At 39.0% G+C, this 22,145-nt stretch overlaps 1 protein-coding gene across 1 annotated transcript in view; it reads right to left on the bottom strand.

Annotated features, from left to right (window-relative positions):
- The window catches only part of SLC20A2 (solute carrier family 20 member 2), a 106,209-nt gene that overhangs the window by 79,253 nt on the left and 4,811 nt on the right, over positions 1 to 22,145 (bottom strand). The window contains exon 2 of the mRNA XM_045286840.1: positions 21,747 to 21,904. The gene's annotated coding sequence lies outside the window, so the exon portion shown is untranslated. The remainder of the gene's footprint in view (positions 1 to 21,746; positions 21,905 to 22,145) is intronic.

Here is a 22,145-nt window from a genome sequence, read left to right as displayed (position 1 = left end):
GGATCGCAACTCTTTAGCCCTGGATATTTATTAAGCAAGTGCTCCAACAAGTGTTCATTTCTCAAATTAGCCTCAGTAAGTCTCAGAAGGAGTAACAACTCGGCTCTAAGAACTCTGAAAGCCCAGTGATGATAACCATCCAGGAGCCGCTTGCACAAACACCGGAGACAGGGTCCTTTACATAGGCCTTGGCTCACCGAAAGCGGAACGACAAACAACAGTGAGCTGTCTGTGGTTGATTTTAGGCTGCAAAAAGGACACAATGATCTGCTGGAGACCCTGGCTGCTTCTTCTGACATTATGTTCCTGTAGGGCAGGGCGCAGGTGCTCTCTCACATCTCCCCACGAAAGTGCTCTTAGACAACTGACACACAGCTCCTGCTTGGGATGAAGAAAAGGCTTTGGAAATCGATACAACATTATGAATGTAATTAATGTCACTGAATTGTCTATGAAAGGATGGTTAAAATGCCAAACTTTTTTATAGATATGGTATAGTCAACATGACATATATAGGATATATAGATTTACATATGCATATATATCTTTTTATTGTGGAATATGCATTTAAGAAAACATTTTTCAAAGTCATCATTCTTTACATGTACAATTCAGTGGCATGAATTATGTCTGTCATGTTCAAGCCTCACCATTACCCATTTCCAATAGCACAATGAATTATTATTTAAATGACTGAAAAATATTCTTTATTGAGTAAATCCTGTTGAAAAGAAGTACTCCTGATAGGTCCAGATTATTGTAAAGCCATTTATTATTGTCACTCTTAAAATAAGAGGGATGGAAGTGTAAAAGGGTATCATGATAGGGTCAAAAGTATCAGCCAATATGAAGATGGCACAGGACCAGGTAATGTTTGTTCTGTGAAACACTAGGTCACTGTTACATATGCTGTGTCCTCCCAAAATATGTCCTGTAAATGGATACAATCCCATTTGGGAATGGGTTTCCTTGGGTATGTTAATGAGATGGTATTGGTGTGGGGGTGTACTCTGAGTCAATCTTTTGGGAGACATAAGAGCAGGTTAAGCAGGTAGCTGGGGAAGACAGAGGCCATATCCCATGAAGATCACCAAGGAAGCAAGGGACAGAAGCTAAAAGAGGCCTTAGAGCCAGTGTCACCTATTTGGACTTCTGGTCTCCTAAACTGTAACACAGTAACTGCTTGCTGTTGAAGCCACTCGTTTGCAGTACAGTAGAACCCTGGTACTCAACCGCATCAGTACTCGACATAATCGGATTTAGACGTGAAATGTCGGTGAAATGTCGAGAACATTTTGCGTCAGAGCTCGAGCAAAACATCGGAAACCAACCCGACGCACATGATTTTTGTACACAAAAGTAGTTCGTGTTTTAGTCACTCGGTGTTAGTTGGCATTGTTAGTATGTATTGTTTAAACCTTTTGCAGCTGTGTTCCAAGCGTTTTGCTCTTAACTCTTTTAGTTTTTGTGGCTTTTTGTACTGTTTTTAGATAAAAACATGGGTCCTAAGAAAGAATTTTTTGAAAAGAACCATGATAAGGAACTGGTTAACCATGTTATCGATATTGTTGATGATAATTTAGTAAACCCTTTCAGAAAACAGTTTAAGGAAATGCCAACGGCAGACCATATTAGACAAAAATTTTTTTAAAAGAGAAAACCAGCCAGGTCCTAGTGAAAAAAGGCAAAGAAGGGGAAAAACTCCTGAAAAGCAGCTACCAGTTGATTTTATGGAAGGGGATTCCCCTTCCAAACAATGACTCTGTCTCCATACCTCTTTCTCCACATCTGTGTCCAGAGATCCAGATCCTCATCAATCTCAAAGTCTGGGCCATAGTGTAGTTGTTAACAACTTGTTTAATGTGTTTCTTATTTAAACTATATTATTTAACTCTGAACTTACTTTGAAATTTCTGTGTAATGTTTTATATATAAAAAGGCAAGGTTAGGGTAAAAACTTGGTGGTTTTTAAACAAATTAATCTGTTTTCAGTTATGTCTATGGGAAAATTGATTTGGAACTCGGCTGCATCGCATCTGGATGCTCCTTTTAGAATGGCTTAGTGTCAAGGTCCAGGGTTCTACTGTATTTCTCTTCCCACAGCTATCTAATTAGGTAACTAGGAGAGCTGCCACGAGTCAGGGTCAGTTTCATGGCAAACACAAGGCTGTCATTCAATCAATAGCACCCAATATTTTGACTTTCAGTACACAGAAACTTCTTAGTATTCCAAATTGTTAAATAAGTAACCAATCAGATACAGGGCATGTTCATACTCAGCATACCAGAACTACGTATATTCAAATCACAACATTCAGTTAGTACTCACTGTTCTTTGTATGAGCTTTATTTATTGATTTTTATTAATGTATGAGCTTTAAATAAGCCATCTCTCCTCATTAGTTTTGTGGCTGGCCAATGTTCAGGAAAAATAATTATGATAAGCAGCATCCAGAAGAACCTTTCTGGGAACATTTATTGAAGTACCCTCCCTCAATACCATCTCTACATGTTTCCTGGGCCCTGAAGGAACAATGCTACTACATCACATGTGAGTTATGCTTCTGAAAGTGTTGGACAATCCTGCGAGTAAAAGAAGTCTATTAAAAATATCCCGGAGAAGGATTAGGCCAGGAATAAAATCAAAATTAGAAACATATAATGACTACAGAAATTCCATATAAGGATACCCCTTTAAATCAGTGACTTGGTATAAGCTGCCGGGCAAAAATAAACAGCTGCCATCAAGTTGATGACCGATTCTCCATGCCTCACTCAGAATTCTTCGGAGAGTCTCACGAGATGAAAATGCCATGGCTTGGTGCTATTTGTTCAATAAGGTAAAGTCCAACCTGAGGAGGAATTCTTCCTATGCCAGAGATGTTGATCATTGGCAACAAAAAAACGGAATGTCTGGGGTATTTTAAAAGCTGATCAACTTTCCGTCTCCCAGATGATGAACTTCAAATACTTCAACCATGTAATAAAAGTATGAAAAGGCAATGGTGGAGGATGCAATGTCTTCTAAGCATCGCTAACCACGTATGGTGTTCCATATTTAACTGTATGTCCCCAACTGTGCAGCGTTCCTAAATAGAGTGCGGTTTCTCCACTGTTTTTTATTTATGTGACTGAGGCAACATCTTGCCTCAATACCAAGCAGAAGAGAGAAGAGTCCACTGCTCTGAGAAAGGCTTATTTAGACAAATAAGAACAACACCGTCTAAGTCCTATACTAGAGAGCTGAACAAAGTAAGGGGGCTAATTCTCTTGGGACTATTTTGCCAAGGAAATGATAATAGGCTCAGTCTTTAAAAATAGAGACATTCACTGGGGAGGAGAAGGATAAGAGGTATTCTACGCTGAAGAATCAGTACAGGTCAAGGCTCAGAGGCAGAAATCAATACAGCATGTCTGGGAATAAGGAGAAGTGTGTCCAGGGCTCAAATGACGGGCCATAAATGGGAGAAGAGGTAGATTAGATAGGAAAAGCAGTGTTGACAAGCTGTGTATTCCCTTTTGTGCCATGTAAATGGGTTTGCCAATTTTGGGGTGCCTTTAAGATTAATATTGATGCCTGGGAATTGTTATTATTCATTATTGGTCTGGGATGGGGCTTGGGCACCCACCATGTCTTTAAAAAAAGCTCCCCATGAAATATCAATGTTTAGGGAGGGTGAGAACCACCACTGTAGACAACATGGAGTTAACACGACTGCATAAGCAAGATGTGATGTGAACTTCTTTCTTTAACTGAGCAACAGTGAGAAGGTTTGAGGGAGAGAGACTCAGGGGAAATGTCAGTTTACAGACCACTGTATTGAGTACAGACAAGAGAGAAGGGACTAAACCAGCAATCACTAACTTTTTATGAGTTGTTGATTTGTGTGAAAGTTAATGATAAAGAAACCTTTCCTTGGGGAAAATGCACACGTCAAAAAGTGTGCAGATAATTTCAGGGGCCTATGAACTTCTTTGAGTAATGGATTCTGGTTCCGACACTGTGGTCTAAAGACAGTAATGAAGAGGGAGTTCCAAGACTATTGAGGAAGAATCAAAAGCACTGATGGCTTCCAGGTGACAGCGGGTGGGGAGGGGTGCAGGGAGGCATTACAAAGGGCACTAGCATTTCTGGCTTGAAAGCAAAAAAGAATATATTAACATGCATTAAGCACTTAAGTGTCGGGCACCATAAGCTCCCTACCATGCATGTTCTCTCACAGAGACTATCAAGCCTCTTTCTTCTTGAAGAAACTGGGATGGAGCGAGTCAGTAGCTTCTCCAGAGTTGCATGCAGGAAGTGGGCAAAAGGAAGGCAATCCCAAATGATGTGACTCCGGGGCTAGCGGCACCAGCTCTTCCCACACTGTCTCCTCTGGTGAATGGCGCCCACAGAAGAAATAGAGAAGGTCAAGGGCGGACCACGAGCAGGCTTGAGGAAGGGGTCGGGGAACATAAAAAATGTAGTGTTAAACATGTGGTATTCAAGAGCGTAGAGACCAGTGTTTTCCAAAACGGACAAACTCCCCCTCTAGGGGCGATGCGCTGATGCCAGGGCACTGCAGAAGCAGCTGTCTAAACTCTATTCTGGATGATGGACTGCAGAACTAACGTTTCTCATTGCTAGGCGGTGCTGAGCAATCTTTTGTTCTGAAAAGGGGGTGGTAAGCCAAGGAAGTTTGGGAACCCATGGTACAGACATACAAATCGCACTCCTGCTAAATCGGGGAAAAATGGAAAGCTCAAGAGTGAGTACAAAAAATGGTCACAGAACACTTCCTGGGTTCTAGCCATCTGCCGGAGCCCTGCTGGTGCAGTGGTTCCGTACGGGGCTGCCACTGGTCTCAGAAACTCCTCAGAGCACTGCTACCCTTCCTTCAGAGTCACCATGAGTCAGCACGGAGTTTGGTTCTGGTTTATCTATCTGCCAGGCAGTGTGCTAAAGGCTTTCTCACCATTATGTAGGTGCTATGACTAATTTCCTTTTGTTGTTGGGTACTATTGAATCTATTTCGACTCACCATGAACCTATGCGACAAGGGGGAGCTGCCCCAGGTGGTTTTCTAGGCTGTAATCTTTATGGGAGCAGATTGCCAGGTCTCTTCTCCCATGGAGGTGCTGGGTGGGTTTGAACTTCCAGTCTTTAGGCTAGCTGCTGTGTGCTTAACCACTGCATCACCAGGGCTCTTTAGTTTCCTTTTATAGGCTAGGAAACAGATGTGGCGCCATCAGGATCACACAGCCAGCAAGTGGAAGAACTGGGTGTGGACCCAAGACCCCATCTTCTTAACCCCGCAATTGTACCTTTGCAGCACAAAGGAGAGGGGACAGAGACCCAGGCGTCCTCAGTGGCAACAGCACTCAAAAGAATGTGGATTTCTGCTCTAAAGAAACAAAAATAAAAACTTAAAAACCACAATTCTAGATGAGTGACATCAGGTCTAACAGAGGAATAACTTAACCACCACAATTTCAGGAAGGAATTAACTAGATTCCAGTTTTTTAGTATCTTTCGAAATACTCTTATTTTTCGAAAGTACTGACAATCATGTGCCCCTTTGGGTCAAAGTGTTCCTTGCATAAAAGCATTTTTGAAGCGCCTATAATATTATCCTAGAAGCTTTCTGCATTTCAGAACGCAGGCATCTGAGACAATGAAAGTCCAAGTCACAGGATTATTGAGGTTCTCCACAGCTCACAGACTACAAGGTTTAAAGGGTTCCCGACATGGAAGTCCCAGCTTCCCATGGCAGCCTGGCTGAGAGCTCTTGCCTGTCTTAGAGATAAGAGTCCATCTCAAAGTCAAAATCCTTTGCATTCAAAGTTATAGCCATCCATGCAAACATCTATGGAGCACTTATCTGACCTCCAGTGTCAAGTTCTACACACTTCCCTCTGGTCTTCTCATTCTCCAAGGGTTGTTACCATGTGACTTTGGTAGCCTCTCCTTCTGATGCAAAAAACAGACCGTCTTCAAGTGACTTCACTTTCATTCATCACTGTCCTGATCTATTCTTCATCAATGTCTCCCCCTAAACTGTGGGTCACAGACTTCAACACAATTCATCAACTGTGGTCTAGGCAGTCCACATAAAAAAGGAACTGACTCCACCTTAGGCGGGTAACCTGAGATCACTCCCCTGGCTTTAGCAGGCATACCTGAGAGACGGCTCAGAGACGCCTGTGGCCAAATGAACGCCTAGGTCTTTTTTTATCTTGGGCGCATCTAATAGTCCTCCACCTCAAATATTCCCCAACTCCTAGAGAGGGCTGATTTCACAACACTACAACCTACAAAGATAATGATGAATTAGATTATGGCCTCTACGGTTGTCACCTCTTCTAGGTTTATGCCTTCTGTAAATTAATTTATTTCAACCCAAACCTTGACAGCAAGAGAACACTGTGATAATAATGTGGTATCTGATGGGAACACATAACCCTTACAGGGTTCTCTAGAACGAGGATTCCTCTGACACATATATTATCCATTTTGAACCTCTTTTGGGCAACTGATGAATGCCATAAAATCTTTAAAAGTCTAAAGAGAGCTGTAATGTGTACAACTGTATACACTTTTGAAATCAAGGTGTGATGGTTCATGGAGATGCTACCTTCGATAGCCTGTGACTTAGGAAAAGCACTCTTGTCACCAGGATTCAGTAGCATTCAAGTACGCCTAAAATACCTTATGGGATACTTCTACCTAACGTCCAACTCACTACTCACTAATTCTCACTAACAGAGAGGGTATCCACAAACATGAACTCCAAAACATGGATTGTAAGGTCATTTTAGAAACAAAAGCACATGTACCAAAGGTTATATGTACAATGATTTGAGGCCAAAAAAGGGAGAAGAAATACCCTGAATGTCCATTCACAGAGGAACGGCCGAGGACATATTGACATACTAAACTATCATCGCCTTTTCCCCCAAAAGGCGAGTTAAAAATGTGTCCATTTGCCAGAGGGGCTTTAATATAGCAAGCTTTAGAATAATGGGCAGAGTACGCACTTATCTTAAAAAACTGATTAAAGCAAAAACTCACAAACCTAGTTTGCACCCTTTCATGAGCACAGAGAAAAGTGCAGAGGCAAGAACATTGGTAGGCAATTGGTTAATTGTTCTATTTATCCTAGCATCCTTTCCCTCTATACTAGCAATTATTTTTGCAAAGTGAAAAGTTTTTAAAAAGCAAAACTGAAGTTGACAGCAAGATCAATCAAAGGCTCGGCTCACTCGTCCCACACTCCACAAAGTTTTCTAAATGTGCAATTTCCTAGTTTTCCACCCATACGACTGTACTGATGAGGCCTAATTTCCTTTTTGACTTCTAAATGATCTGAGGTTCTCCCCATTTTGGGTTATTTGATTCCATTTCATATGTACTTTTTCCTGTTATTCATGTGAAAGTTCTGTTTGATAGTTTAAATTGGTATATAATTCACAAGTGTGAGCTCCAGCCCTCTTCAGCAACACACTAATCTCAGGAGGGACTTGCATGCAAAAGTCACGTGGGACTCATACTAGTCCAAGGTAGAGAGATGTCTACAGCATAAACACAAATTCTGGGGCTAAGAAATTTGAGCCTATAAGCTGTTTTGTTAATTCAGTAGTTTTCAAAATCTAGGCTTAGAAATTACCTATAAAGCATTTACAGAAGCCTGGACCCCACTTGCAGAAATTCTAATTCGATTAGGGCATTGTTCTTATTACTGCTTTTAAAAACATGTAGATGAGCGGGGAGGAGACGAGCCACTCAGGATGCAGTGCAGCAATGATGAAAACATACAATTTTCCTCTAGTTCTTGAATGCTTCTCCCTCCCACCTCTACTATCATGATCCCAATTCTATCTTACAAATCCAGCTGGACCGGAGGATGTACACTGGTACAGATAGGAACTGGAAACACAGGGAACCCAGGACAGATGATCCCTTCAGGACCAGTGCTAAGAGTGGCAATACCGGGAGGGTGGAGGGAAGGTGAGAGAGAAAAGGGGAACAGATTACAAGGATCTACATATAACCTCCTCCCTGAGTGATGGACAGTGGAGAAGTGGGTAAAGGGAGACGTCGGGCAGTGTAAGATATGACAAAATAATAATTTATAAATTATCAAGGGTTCGTGGGGGCAGGGGAGCAGGGAGGGAAGGGGGAAAAATGAGGAGCTGATACCAAGGGCTCAAGTAGAAAGCAAATGTTTAGACAACGATGAGGGAAACAAATGTACAAAAGTGCTTGTCACAATGGATGGATGTATGGATTGTGGTAAGAGTTGTATGAGCCCCCAATAAAATGTTTTTTAAAATAGATGATTCAAATATGTAGTCAGAAGTCAGGCACTGCTTTTAAAGATTTTCATTGTTTCCTTCCAGTCTTCCAAGTTTTTAACAAAGGGCTTGACCTTTATCAGTTATTCTAAGGCTGGAAGATACATTTGGCACACTAAAATCTATCAACTAGATAACAGTGCCTGCCAATCATCCACAACTATATTAACCTTACATTACTTTTGATGCTTGACTTAGATTACTTGAATTCACAGTTATCAAAATCCCCCACATATGACAATATTTGAAATTTTACCCAAATACAAATTACTTATTATGAATCAAGAAATGGGCTTTTAAAATCATCTTAGGATTTCCAAAGATTATGTTGGAAAACAAAATTGTCAACACAACTCTGTCAAGTAGTTGAAACATTGCCGGATACAGGTCAAGCCAGTTGAATTTCTAAAACTATTTTATTTAGCTTAAAAATTCAACATCTCCTAAACTGCAAATAATTGATAAAGAGAAAGCAATCACTTGAAATAATCACCCCTACTCAAAGTATCTGAGTTGAGTAGTTGTTGTATACAAGAAAAATGTCAATAAAATATGAAAGGAGATGCAACAGAATATTTATTGAATACATATAGTACTGAAGACATACGACAGGATATGGTAGCCTGGACTCGATGCAAATTACACAAAGCGTTGGCATTAATTATTGCCTTTATATATATACAAGTGCAAACTGCAATAGCATACATTTCCAAAGAAGCTTCCAATGAATGTTCCATTAAAAATTATTGATTCAGCAATGACACTCATAAATTTCATCCAAGAGAAATGAAAACTTACACCCCCACAAAAACCCATACACAAATGCTCACAGTAGCTTTATTTGCAATAGCCCCAAATTGGAAATACCTCAATTTTCCTCCAGCAGGTGAATGTTTACATGGCGATATGACCACATTCTGGTAGATTCTTTGGTAATAAAACAGAATAAGCCAGCACTGATCAACTCAACTTGATGAACCCCAGGGGCACGCTGAGTTTAAAAAAAGGAGCATGGTCTATAGCCAGACTAGCCCAAATAAGCCCGATCACATCAAAAGATCATATAATTTATATAATTTATATAATTTTCTCAAAATGACAAAATTATGGGGATGGATCACAGCCTAGTGATTAGCAGAATGAGAAGCTGGAGCATGGTGAGAATGGCTATCAAAAGGGCACGTTAAGGTGATGAGCGTGTTCTATTATCTTGAATAGAACCTTGTGATGGTATTCTCTAAGTCTATCCATGTGACCAAGTGCATAGAACAGCACACACACATGCATGTGAGACTGGTAAACTGAATAAGTTCATGGATTCCCTGGTTCTGGTCAAGTATTGTATTATGTAAGTTAGGGGACTCTGGGTGATGGGCCCAGGGGACCTCTCTGCACTACTTTTGCATCTTCCTGTGAATCTATAATCATTCAATCTATAATTACTTCAAGACAAAAAGTTAAACATATGTTTTCAGGAAAAGGTGAATTAAGTCACTTATGAGGGGGGCTTCAAAGAGTCCCTGGGAAAATATAATGAAAAGATAATGGAGTTTTTTCAAGCACTTTTTGAAGGGCCCTGAAACTTAGTGTACATAACCCTTAGTGAAAACTCGAAGTGAAGGTACAGACATTTACATGGAAAAGATACAACAGGAGCACTCAAGAGTATATTATTAATGAATGTTTATGAAGCACTCGTGTGCCAAGCACTATTGCGTATCGTACTTAACCCCATACATGAAATGTGATTAATGAATCTAATTAATACCTTCACTTTTGAGATGAGAAAGCTGCTGAAATAAAAAAATAGTAACTCAATCAAGGTCACACAGCTGGAAAGTAACAAGTTTTTAAAAAAGAGGAAATTTCAAAGCAAAGATTTTAGAGAATGGCACAGATCTTTTGACTTCTGTTTAGAAACAAAGTGAAAATTAACAGTGGACAAAAAGAAAGCAAAACCGTGGACAAATAAATGTTAAGGTTTCTCCTTTTCAAAAGGGCTTCACTGAATGGAAAGAAAAAATAGGGGAGGGAGGGGGGAAATGAGCCAAAATTCACAAATGAAACAAAGATGGCAGTCAAAAGGGACAGGAAATAAAGCTGACTGACTACATGCAAGCTGCTTCATGAAAGCAAATGGCAAAGGCAAGGCCAGCTGATTTCCAAGCTCAAGGTGGAAACGCCTAAATTAGGTTTGATTAAGCCATGAATCAACACCTAATGAACAATATTGGCCAGCAAGATGAACACAGGCAACAAAAGTATGCAGTTAAGACTGGTTTTAGCTTGGATTAGGAAACACAAAGGAAATCTTCGGCCTTTCCGTCTCAGCCCATCTCCTGCTCAGATCGGAAGGGGCTTCGGAAAGTTCATTATCTTGTCATTCTATTTTTGCATGAACTTTTTGCAGGTCCCTTGTATGCCCCAAACGAGAGGCCCTGCAGAATAAATTCAACACAAATGAATATTGAAAAGGAAGTCTGGACTACAATGCTTGAGACAGGGTTGTTTATCTACAGGAATATCACTTCATTTAATTTTAAAGATCACGTGAAATCCCAGGAGAACACTTTCTTTAAAACATTTGGAGTATTAATCCGTTCAAAGTTGTAGGCAGTCAAGTAATCCATTTAATGTGTTGCTTGAAGAGACTAGAGTAATTGCAGCTCATTTGGCCCTGGGGAGCTGCCTTGGTAACATCTTCTTAAAGCAAATTAAAAAAAATGTAGCTAAATAGCATTAAAATGCTGGTTTTCTTAGAAGCTCTGTAAAGTCCAATGCAGGAAGAAACATTCAGGAATCTTACTTGTCAATGAAAAAAATCTCTCTGCAGGAGGCGCTGGAGTAGAATGATCACGCACACCACCATACTTCTACCCGGGACTTTGGTTATACCAGTAAAACAGGAACAAGAATTCTTGCTGGTGTTTATCCATGGAGTTTCTTCAGGAGGAAGCAAAAAAAAAGTTCTTGTTGTTAGTTGCCATCAAGTCGGTTCCAAGCCACAGTGACCGCATGCACAACAGAACAAAACAGAGTTGAGTGGGATGAAGCAGACTTAATGAGGGATTCAAAAGTTCATGGAAAAATGGAATAAAAAGACAATGGAATTTTCCTACCAAGTTTTTGAATAATCAGATCTCTAGCATACAATTAAAATTGCAGGAGAGGTTATTTTTGATAAAAGTCATAGTCAAGATCATTTTGACTGGTGGATAGATATTCATTAGAATCTCAAGGGATTCTACCAAGAAACTGTTTTCAATAATGCCAGATGGTAATCTATGGTAAATAAAATTTTTTAAAGTTTTGATAACTAACTATACTTGAATAGAGTTATATTAGGGTGTGAGAATGGAATTGTCTCTATGAAGATTTGTTTTTATGTTTTAGATGATATAAAAATATTTACAAATGAAATGACTCATTGTCTGGATTTGCTTCAAAATAATAGGAGTAAAATAGATTTGCCACAATTGATGGATAAAGCAGAGTGACACAAACATAGGACTCAAATGATACTCTTTTGTCTTCTTTGATACGTATATAAAACTGTTTGAAAAAAATCACTTTAAGCTGGATGTAAAATATACCCTGATAGAGGATATCCAGGTTCTTGAAGACTTCGGCTGTTGAATCCCAGGCACACACTTTGATGTAAACGGTATCTCACGTTCTATTCTCAAGGTTACTTCTTGCTCCTAGTTCCAAAATCTGTTTATTTTTTGAGAGAGCTGTTGGTTTTTTTTTAATTAATCATTTTATTGGGGGGGGAGGTGTCTTACAAATCTTATAACAATCCATCCCTCAGTAGTATTAAGCACACATACATGTTGACATCAACATTTCCAAAACAATTTCTTTCTGACTTGGACACTTGTTATCAGCTCTTTTTACCCCTCCCTCCCTCCCACCCTCATGTATCCTTGGATCAATTATATACTGCTATTTACTGTCTTACAATGTCCGTTGTCTCCCTTCACCCACCTTTCTGTTACCCAATCTTGTGAGGGGTTCCCCCTTTCTTCCCCTTCTACCCACCCCTACCATCTACCCTACCCTCACAGTATCGCTACTCCCACTACTGTTCCTCAGGGCTTCGGTTTTATTGGTCCTTAATTCCATGTTTTGAAAGCTCGTCTGTACCAATGTGTATACTCCATTTAAAAAAAATTAAATTTAAATGTTATATAATTAATCCTACATTGAAATAACAAGTGCCTCAAAAAAAAAAAAAGAAAAGAAAAAACAGGTGCCTCAAGACAATGCACAATCTCAAAGCAGCTCCCCAGGACCACTGGAACCAGTAAGTCCTGATCAGAGGGGGAAAAAAAAGGAAAGAGGGCAACTGTGGGGACAAAGACCACTACTTCCTGCAGGTACAGTGAAAATGTTTCCTCCTCAGTAATCTGCTTCAGCTATCACAAAGGAAAGCACTCACATATAAAAATGTTAATGACATGCAGATGGATTCTGGGCTCCCACGTAGTTCTAGCCCCAATCCAAGAACAGTTAACTCTTACAACATGGCCTGACTGGATACTCTCCTTCAAGAAAAGATCAATGAAGATATAGGTGGCTACCGCAAGTGTGGAGAAGAAAGCGGATGGTGCCTGGCTATCAATTAGAAAAGTGTCTGGGGCCTTAAAGGCTTGTATCCAACCAAGCAGCCATCTAAGTGAGGCGTCAACTAAGTCCACATGGAAGAAGCACGCTGCCTGTATGATCCAATGATGACAATAACAAAATCCAAATAGTGTTGGAGTTAAAATTTGCTCTAAGTGCAAATGTTTCTCGAATGTTCCATGACAGAAATTTCTTCTCTGGCTTTTTAAATATTGTTGGTGGTCTTTTCTTTCTTATTCTTCACGTTTATCTTTATATTATTATTATTATTTTCTTCTTTCTGTTTATCTTAGTTTGGCTTTTTTGTTTGTTTCTGTTAGGTTTCCCAGTTTATGAAGCTCAGAACGAGTGTATGCATGGAGACAATAACAGATGCAATCAACAGTTTATCGGAAATGGGGGTGGGAGGAGGGGAATTGGGGAGCAAACAATGAATGCTAGAACTGATTGTAGGAGGGAACATTAGAATTGACTGTAATGATGTATATACAACCCTCTTTAAAAAATTTAACTGTGGAATACCATGCAGCTATTTTAAAAATGAAGATATACACCCTTAATGATTAAGGTATGAAAAAAAGATACACAAGCCAACTGAATGAGCACCCAAATGGCCAAAGCTGGAATAATTTGAGCAAGAACTAAATAAAGTAGAATTAGATTAAAACCCTAGTATGAAAGAAATATTCATTAGTCTAACTCACTCCCATTGACTCCATGCTGAGTCACAGCGATCCTACAAGGCAGGGTAGAACTGCCCTGTGGGTTTGTGGGTTCCCAAGAATATAAATCTTTATGGGCATAGAAAGTCTCATCTTAGTCTATAACCAGTGGTTCTCAACCTTCCTGATGCCACGATCCTTTAATACAGTTCCTCATGTTATGGTGACCCCCAACCATAACATTATTTTTGTTGCTACTTCTTAACTGTAATTTTGCTACTGTTAGGAATCGGGCAACCCCTGTGAAAGGGTCATTCAACCCCCTAAGGGGTTGCGCGACCCATAGGTTGAGAACCGCTGTTCTATACTGATATAAATAAATGAAAAAAATATGTAGGAGAACAGAGAAATCCCCTATGCACAGAAAGATTCCAAACATTTATGTAAATACTCTGTCCCCATTCCTTTATGGTTGTCTTCATTCCCAAGAGTACAGGTTAGAGGAGAGAGAAACACAGAGTAACTCTATAGGGGAAAAACCTGACAAACATTACCTTAGCCAGGTGATCAAGGTAAACATCAACAATGCTGTCAGGCTGACAGTATGTAGCCTTGTTAAGGGTGAACACAAAATGTCATTTACTTCTGTGAACTTTCACCCCCAAATCATAAACTCCATTCTAAGCATAAGAAAAACATCAGCAAATCCCAACTGAGGGATATTCTACACAGTATCTGACTAATCTTCTTCAAAATTATCAAGGTCTGAAACACAAAGAAAAATCACAGGCAAGAGGAGCCTAAAGAGGCTTGAAGACTAAATGTAATGTGGTATCCTGATGGATCCTGAAACAGAAAAAAGGACAATAGATAAAAAAGAAAAAAAAAAGAAACTAAGAAAATCTGAATGAAGTATGAACTTTCGTTAATAATAATGATCAATACTGGTTCATTAATTTTAAGAAATGAATTACACTTAAATTAGTGTATAGATATAGGAACCCTACTATCTTTGTAATTTTTCTGTAAATTTAAAGTTGTCCTAAAATAGACATTAAAAAAAGTTAAGTACATTAAAAAATGATATAAATGTGGAATGATGGTCAAGATATAGTAAATGTAAAAGTTATAAACTATGCATATATGAACAGATGTGCTTTACAATATGTATACAAATTATACACAAAAGTCTAGAAAACTATATGTCAAACTGTGAAGCTCTGGTTGTTAGAACTACTGCTTTTTCATCAGCTTCTTTATACCTTTCTGAATGATGTGATTTTGTTTTTCAACTCAACCCTTGTTATTTTATTAGTTTGTAATCAGGGGGGAAAAGGTTATTATGGAAGAAAAAATGTGCAGCACACAAAACTGATAGTGCAGTCCTTACTGCAAAATAATATGCATTTGTACAGCAGCTAGATCTTGTCTTTTCAAAAAGAAATTTAAAAAAAATTAAAGACCGTATAGGAAACTGGTTAAAAGAACTGGATTAAATCTGGTATTAAAAAAACCAGTTACTATCTGTGTGGTTACCACTCAAATTCCTCATTTTAAAGTAGTAAAAGGTAATATATCAATTGATCTATAGAACAGAACAGATATAATTCACCCATTCATCATTCATTTGTGGGTTAATGTAACATACAATATATGTCCATATTAAACAAAATACATCTTATAACATCACATAATTTAGAAGTTACGTAAATAAAATGACAATGAGCTAATGCATGTCAACAGCCTGGCCTTATAACGGATCCATAATGATAATTGTCATTGCTATCAGCAATATTCACACATGAAAATCCATAAAGAAGTGAAACACTACCAGGAACAAAATCAGTTTCTCCAAGTACACGCCAGGCAAACAGTGAAAGACAAAACCAGTACATCTCAGTTCATTCTATAACATCTGTATGAAGTTCTCACTCTCCTGCCAACAAGATACTGTGGCTATTAGGCCATTGTTAACAATGTTCTCGAGACTACTGGGATTCTCTCAAAAGAACACAAATGAAAGTCACTTTCTAAGTATAACCAGTTTGAATTACGTTGTGGATCATATTTATCTATCAAGTTTCTCTTTCTGTGGGAATAGGTTTCCTTACCTACGAATTTGTCATGCCAATACAAATGGCTGTTGTCCTGGGTCCCTGTGTTGATTCTGACTCAGAGTCAGCCCACAGGATGGGGTAATTTAATGGCCCCATGATGCTTCCTCAGCTGAAACCTTTACAGCATCAGATTGCCAAGTCTTTTCTCTCTGGGAGTGGCTTGGTGGGTTCAAACAACCAACCTTGCAAAGGCACACTTAACCACTGTGCCAGCATGGTTCCCTAAGCAAATCAGCATATCAAATGCAAATGAACCGATGTAAACCTTTCGATTGCAAACATTACTTTTTAAAAAAACAGGCTTTAACAGATTATGTATCAAACTTTATAAAAATCCTGGATGAGTTCTTTGTCAACACTGATGTTTTAAAATTACTCCTACCACAGTCTTTTACAAATTTACACTATAACAAATCTGACCATGATATAAATTAGTGAACTATATACCAAGCGTCTTGGTGGCATAGTGGTTGGGCTGCTAACTGCAAGGTCAGCAGTTTCAAACCATCAGCCACCCCATGGGAAAAAGGCAAGGCTTGTAATCTACTCCAGTAAAAATTTAGTCTCAGAAACCCACAGGTCATGAGTAGGATCAACTTGTTTCAAGTGAAGTTTGCCCAACTTGATTTATCCTATGATCTGCTAAGTTAGGAAGAAACTAATAAACCTTGAACAAAAGAATGCTGAATCAGCATACCAAAAGCATACACATAATTCAAGAACTATATAGGAGAGTATATGTAACACCTAAAGTAGAATTAGAACTATTCAAAGATCGGTTTTATAACATAATACACAAGATTTCTGCATCCAATTGTGGTAAACTGAGGGACTGGATAAGAATGTAATGCAGCTAAATCCTCTATGCTCATAATTACGGGTCTGGTAAGTTGACTCCCATGGGGGATTGTCCCTCACAGTTATGAGATATAAATAAATCTTAATATACATTCTCATGACTGAACACAGTCCCTTTAATAACGCCCCCATAAAGGAATTGTCATAAAGGAGCTACCATAAAAGATGTGTCATATTTTTGTCTGGCTATTCCCAGTGCCTGGGGGTTATCTGCAGATAAGAGCAATCAGTTTCTACAGCCCAACCCACCAAAAAACTGTTCTGACATCACTTGCGGATATATCATAGATTATTCCCCTGGGGAAGGTTCAGGGGTGTTAGAGGTCAACTACTGTTAGGCCAAAATGATGACTCACCTGATTGCTAGTTTATCATGTTACCTGCTTATGATATTACCCACTGTCCATGTAACATGTTTGCTGTATGACATGTATCTCTTTTGAAAGGTCTGTAAAGTCCTATGACATATACCCATATTTACTCTCTCGGTCCTGACACAGGGACAAGGAAGGAAGCCCTGTGCCCTGTTGACTACCTGTCTTATTCTCCATAACCGCAAGGTTGTTCCTAAGGACCCGTTCGAGTGCTGGGGACCAGAACCCCTACATCCAATCTACCAGAACCCCTACATCCAATCTATCTTACTTCAACTTCTCTGAAAGCAGTCATTGTTATGAATTATTCCAATGAGGTGGAGAAGTTCTTTCTGATGAACAGATTTTAGAAATCTGTGGCAGCTTTTTATAAAACATGTGCAACTGTAAATTCTTAGCGAATGACTTTGATTTATGGAAAGACACAAACGTCATTGTGAAATACATCTGGTACATGGATAAAGCTAAACCAATTTCTTATTAAAAAAACTTTTTTGATAAGGTAATAAACTAATTTTCTCAAGAAGTACACACACACACACACACACCCTACTGTCGTTGAATCAATCCTGACCAGTGTACTGCACTTGCTTTGCAGCCATCAAGAGGCAACACGCACTTGAGTGAGAACGGCATCACCAAGCATTTCTACGTTGTGGTGAAGGCGCAGTTATCCTCTCAGCCTTGCTTTTACTGCACATGTCATTTTCAGTTTTATGTGCTATTTGGCATGATTTGCTAGGTTATTTTTGGGTCTGGAGTACTCACAAAAGTTTCTTCCAAATAAATTAATGGTAATTATTTCTTCACTTTATGCTGTTTTAGCTTAAGAAAGGTTTCATAGAAATGCTATAGTTCTAGATAGCAGGGGAGAGCTATAATCATAGTGAGAATATGCATCTCACTGCTCTCCAGCCTGTTGGGTAATGGTACTGAACAAGAACTCAGCACCTCCTCATATATATTATCTCACTTAATCGACCTAGAAACAATACAAGACAGAGATCCATCACTATTACATGGATAAGACCCTGGTTAAGAGAGAGAAATGAAGCCCAGATGAACAGAGATATAACAGATGAGCCTTGGAAGCATTATATTGTGTTAAGTAAGCTAATCATAAAGACATGTCGTATGATCGTATTCATAGGAAATAGCTAGAAGAGGCAAATGACTAGACATCAAGGCTCAGGCAGAACAAATATTCAATAATGGTTAACCTCAACTTACAGGACTGCTCTTAAAGGCCTAAACACCACATTGTGTGCTATACACCCCCACCAAAAAAAGACCAAACCTGTGGCCATTGAGTCCATTTGGATTCACGGAGACGCCATGTGTCTCAGAGCAGAACTGTTCTTCTCCAATCACTGAAGCTTTACAGCAAGTTCATGGAAATAGCGCCCCACATGAAAAAGGTTTCTGATGTATCAAGCATTTTGAGGAAGGTCAGAAAGACCTCAAAGATGAGACAAGAGAGATTATCAAGTTCAACGAGTAAAGAAACTGGCTGAAGTCCAGAACCTAGTGGAAGAAGTCTGTAGACTACTGATACAAGAGCTACTAAAATTGGGATCTCTCCTAGGTTCAGTATTTCCATTTTCAATGAAAATCTTGGCCTCAGCCAGCTTTCAGGCTCAGTGGGTGTCGACAGTGTTGCTGAAGATCTGCTACCTCAAAGAGTTGATCTTTCCCATCAGTCATTAAAGCAAGATCAAAGCTAATGAAGATCATTCTTATGAAATGAATCATAATTGGGAACAAACCTGATTTATAAATATGATCCAGAAAGCAAGGTCCAATAAAAACAATGGCTTCTGAGGGGATCTGCTGGGCCAGTGCTATCAAGGCAGAGAAGTCAGCTCAGAAGGTTACAGTGACCGCTAATGGATATGCCCCAGGGGTAACCTGGGTAGATTTTTGTGAAGGGTACAGGATGAACATGGGGACTTAGTAAGAAGTTTGGGGATTGTAATTTCAGGTCTGTCACTCTTGTTACATTGTGTACATTCAAAAGGATGAAAGAAAATATGTGATAATCATTTCCATTTAACTAATTTTTTACTTCTAGCAGGTAATTATAGGCAGCCATGCAGGGGGATCTCTGCTTCCTGTACCTCGACATGCAAAAGGTTCTCCTAATACTCCCCATTCAAACTGAAGAGGAAACTGAACTCTCTAATGCAGTAGTTCTCACCTTCCTAATGCCCCGACCCTTTAATACAGCTCCTCATGTTATGGTGACCACCCCCAAATCATAAAATTATTTTTATTGCTACTTCGTAACTGTAATTTTGCTACTGTTATAAATTGGGTGAATCCTGTGAAAGGATTGTTCAACCCACAAAGGCTCGCGACCCACACGTGGAGAGCTGCTGCTCTAATGAAACTGCTGTATTTATGAATATTAATGAATAAAAACTGCTTGGATGGTTCATCTTAAAAAAAATAGTGAGAATAAACTCAGGAAAATTGTGCTAAGGAATTTTTTCCCATCATTGTCCAAGGGGAATAAAGACTGTCCTTTACAAATTGTGTTGGGAAAGGAAATCTTACCCCTTCGACCCTTAGGCGTAATCTTGTCCCTTCAGACATCATTTTGCTCCCCAAACTCAAAAGAACATTTCAAAGGAGCACAATTTGGGTCCTCGAGAATGTCCAAACTGCCCTTTTACAATGGTGTAAATTAAAGTGCACAGACTTCTTCAGGGAAGGGTTAAAGAGATATATACATTGCCCTCAGAAATATATTGATCTAGACAGAAAAAAGGTTGAGAAATAATAGCGTCACACTTTGCTATTGTTTAATAAAGGTTTCTATAATTTTATATCAGTATTTTTTTTTACTTATTCTCATACACTATCAACTTAAAACTCACTGCCATAGAGTTGATTTGAACCCATAGCAACCCTCTGAGACAGGGCAGAGATGTCCTCTGGGTTTCTGACATTGTAACTCCTTCCGGGAGTAAAACAAAGCTTCATTTCTCTGTCAATGAGCAGCAGATGGTTTCAAACTGCTGACTTTGGCTTAGCAGCCCACAGCGCATTCATAGCATATACAAAAAGAAACAATATAAACATTTCAGACTATAAAATAATAGCACCCCCCAAAAAAACCCCACACAAATAAACAACAACAAAAAGTCCAGAAAAGGGAAGATCACACAAATTATATACTTTCCCATGCAGAAACTAATAGGTCAAGTTACCAGTGGTATTTTAAGAATGTTACAGTGTAATTATTAAAATGACACAGGTTAATATATAAACAGACATCAAGCCTCTTAAAATAAAATGAATATTTACAAGATTGTCTGTTTTGGTAAACATAAAAAAGTATTTTGGAACTAAATTTAATGGAGTGTGTAGAAATGCAGACGGCTTAAACCTATGTTAACAGAATATTTCTAAGAGCCCACTGACCCTCAATTCTTTCCATTCACACAGGTGCTTTGAATGTCATCTTTCACCTATCAGGACAAGGAGTCAATTCAAATGTCACTAACTTAGTAATTTTCCTTGAGTAAAGTGGTAAATGGAGTAGTATCATATGATACTCTCTTAAAGTATTATTAGTCTTCTAGAATAACAGTATCAGGAGCCCTGGTGGCATAGTGGTTACACATTAGGCTGCTAACTGAAGATCAGCAGTTTGAAACCACCAGCTGCTCCGTGGGAGAAAGAAGAGGCTTTCTAGTCCTATAAAGAGTTACAGCCGAAACCCACAAGAGCATTTCTACTCACTCCTATAGGGTCACTGTGAGTCAGACTGGACTGTGGCAGTGAGTTTGGCTTTGAGCAGAAAACACAGGGAGCTTAAAGCCCCAAGAAAAGTTAACAGTAATTGATTCATTCTGTGAAATAAACAGCAAGGATATGTTTCTATGCAAACACTGACAAGTCCACTTAGGAATGCCTAATTTCTGTAAAAAGAAGTTTGATGAAAGTTTTAAATAAACAGTTAAAGAGATTCTGTAGAGTTTCTACAAATGCCTACTATCCATATGATTCAGGTCTGCTAGCTAAAGGAGAGCAGAATGGCGAAATCATCCTTCGTTTCCACCTACAAAATGCGAAGAGCAAGGAAACATTCAGCAAGGACACTGAAAGAGGGACGATCAGTGCTGAAAGAGAATAAAATTCATCTATTTCTACCCCTATAAAACCATTCAGGGTAGAACAGCCACTATACCAAAAGCCTATTATTAAAAATATAATATAGTTATGTTAAAACAAACAAGTATGGGAATCTGATTTTCACTGCCAAATAATTGTTCAAGAAAAAAACAAAAACAAGCATGGGGCTGGGAGTAGAATAAGGAAGATTAAACTGGAGTTACAATTCATGTGACCAATCAAGCAGCATATCCTTATGAGAAACCAAATTTCCACTGATTAGTGAAAGCCCATGTCTGGAGGCTGACATCGCCAATGAACTTGTACTAGCTGCCCTCCTCTTTCTCTATTTATTCAGAATAAAACTCTTAATTACAGATGTATTACCTGACGCAGTAGAGGCAAATAACTCAAATATCATTGCCAAAAAGGGGGTGGATTAACAAAGTTATGTAAGAACTTATAAAGAAATTTGCTAGAGTCTTGTCACTTGCATTTTCAGAACCATCTTCTCTTAGCTGCTTGAAAATCCGAAATGGCCTTGGGGCCTCCTCTTGGAGTTGGCCTTTTCTTCGGCTTGTTTGTTTTTAAACCATTCTTCCAGAATATTGCATTAAGTCTCTTGGCCACATACTCCATTCAGATATCTGACTTACTGTTTTCTTCTGGCAGGGGTTGTTGCTTCACAGGTTTGGGAGACTTTCTGAGGGAGCAAACTTGGTCTCTGGTCTCCACTGAAGACATGCTGAAACGCGGGTATGCTTTAGATTCAAAGATGACATGGAAGCCACATTATGTTTCCAAGGCAAGATGCCTAAGACAAAATAAAATCAAGTCAAAATTAAGGAAAACAAACAAAAACTTAAGCCCAATCGTGCAGTATAAATTTCCACACAGATAACTCTGTAATTTCAGCTCTGTACTACACACACACACACACACACACACACACACACACACAGTTCACGTGGACTGCCTTTGATTTTTTATGATGGCCAGGACAGAAGACGGAATCAGAGCAAACACAATTTTCTCTGCATTATGCATTAGCACTC

This window comes from Echinops telfairi, unplaced genomic scaffold, assembly GCF_000313985.2.
Source record: "Echinops telfairi isolate 266 unplaced genomic scaffold, ASM31398v2 ScPeMD7_9;HRSCAF=40, whole genome shotgun sequence".
Classification (NCBI taxonomy): Eukaryota; Metazoa; Chordata; class Mammalia; order Afrosoricida; family Tenrecidae; genus Echinops; species Echinops telfairi.
The sequence above is the reverse complement of the archived record's forward strand: the minus strand, read 5'-3'. Positions and strand labels throughout refer to the sequence as shown.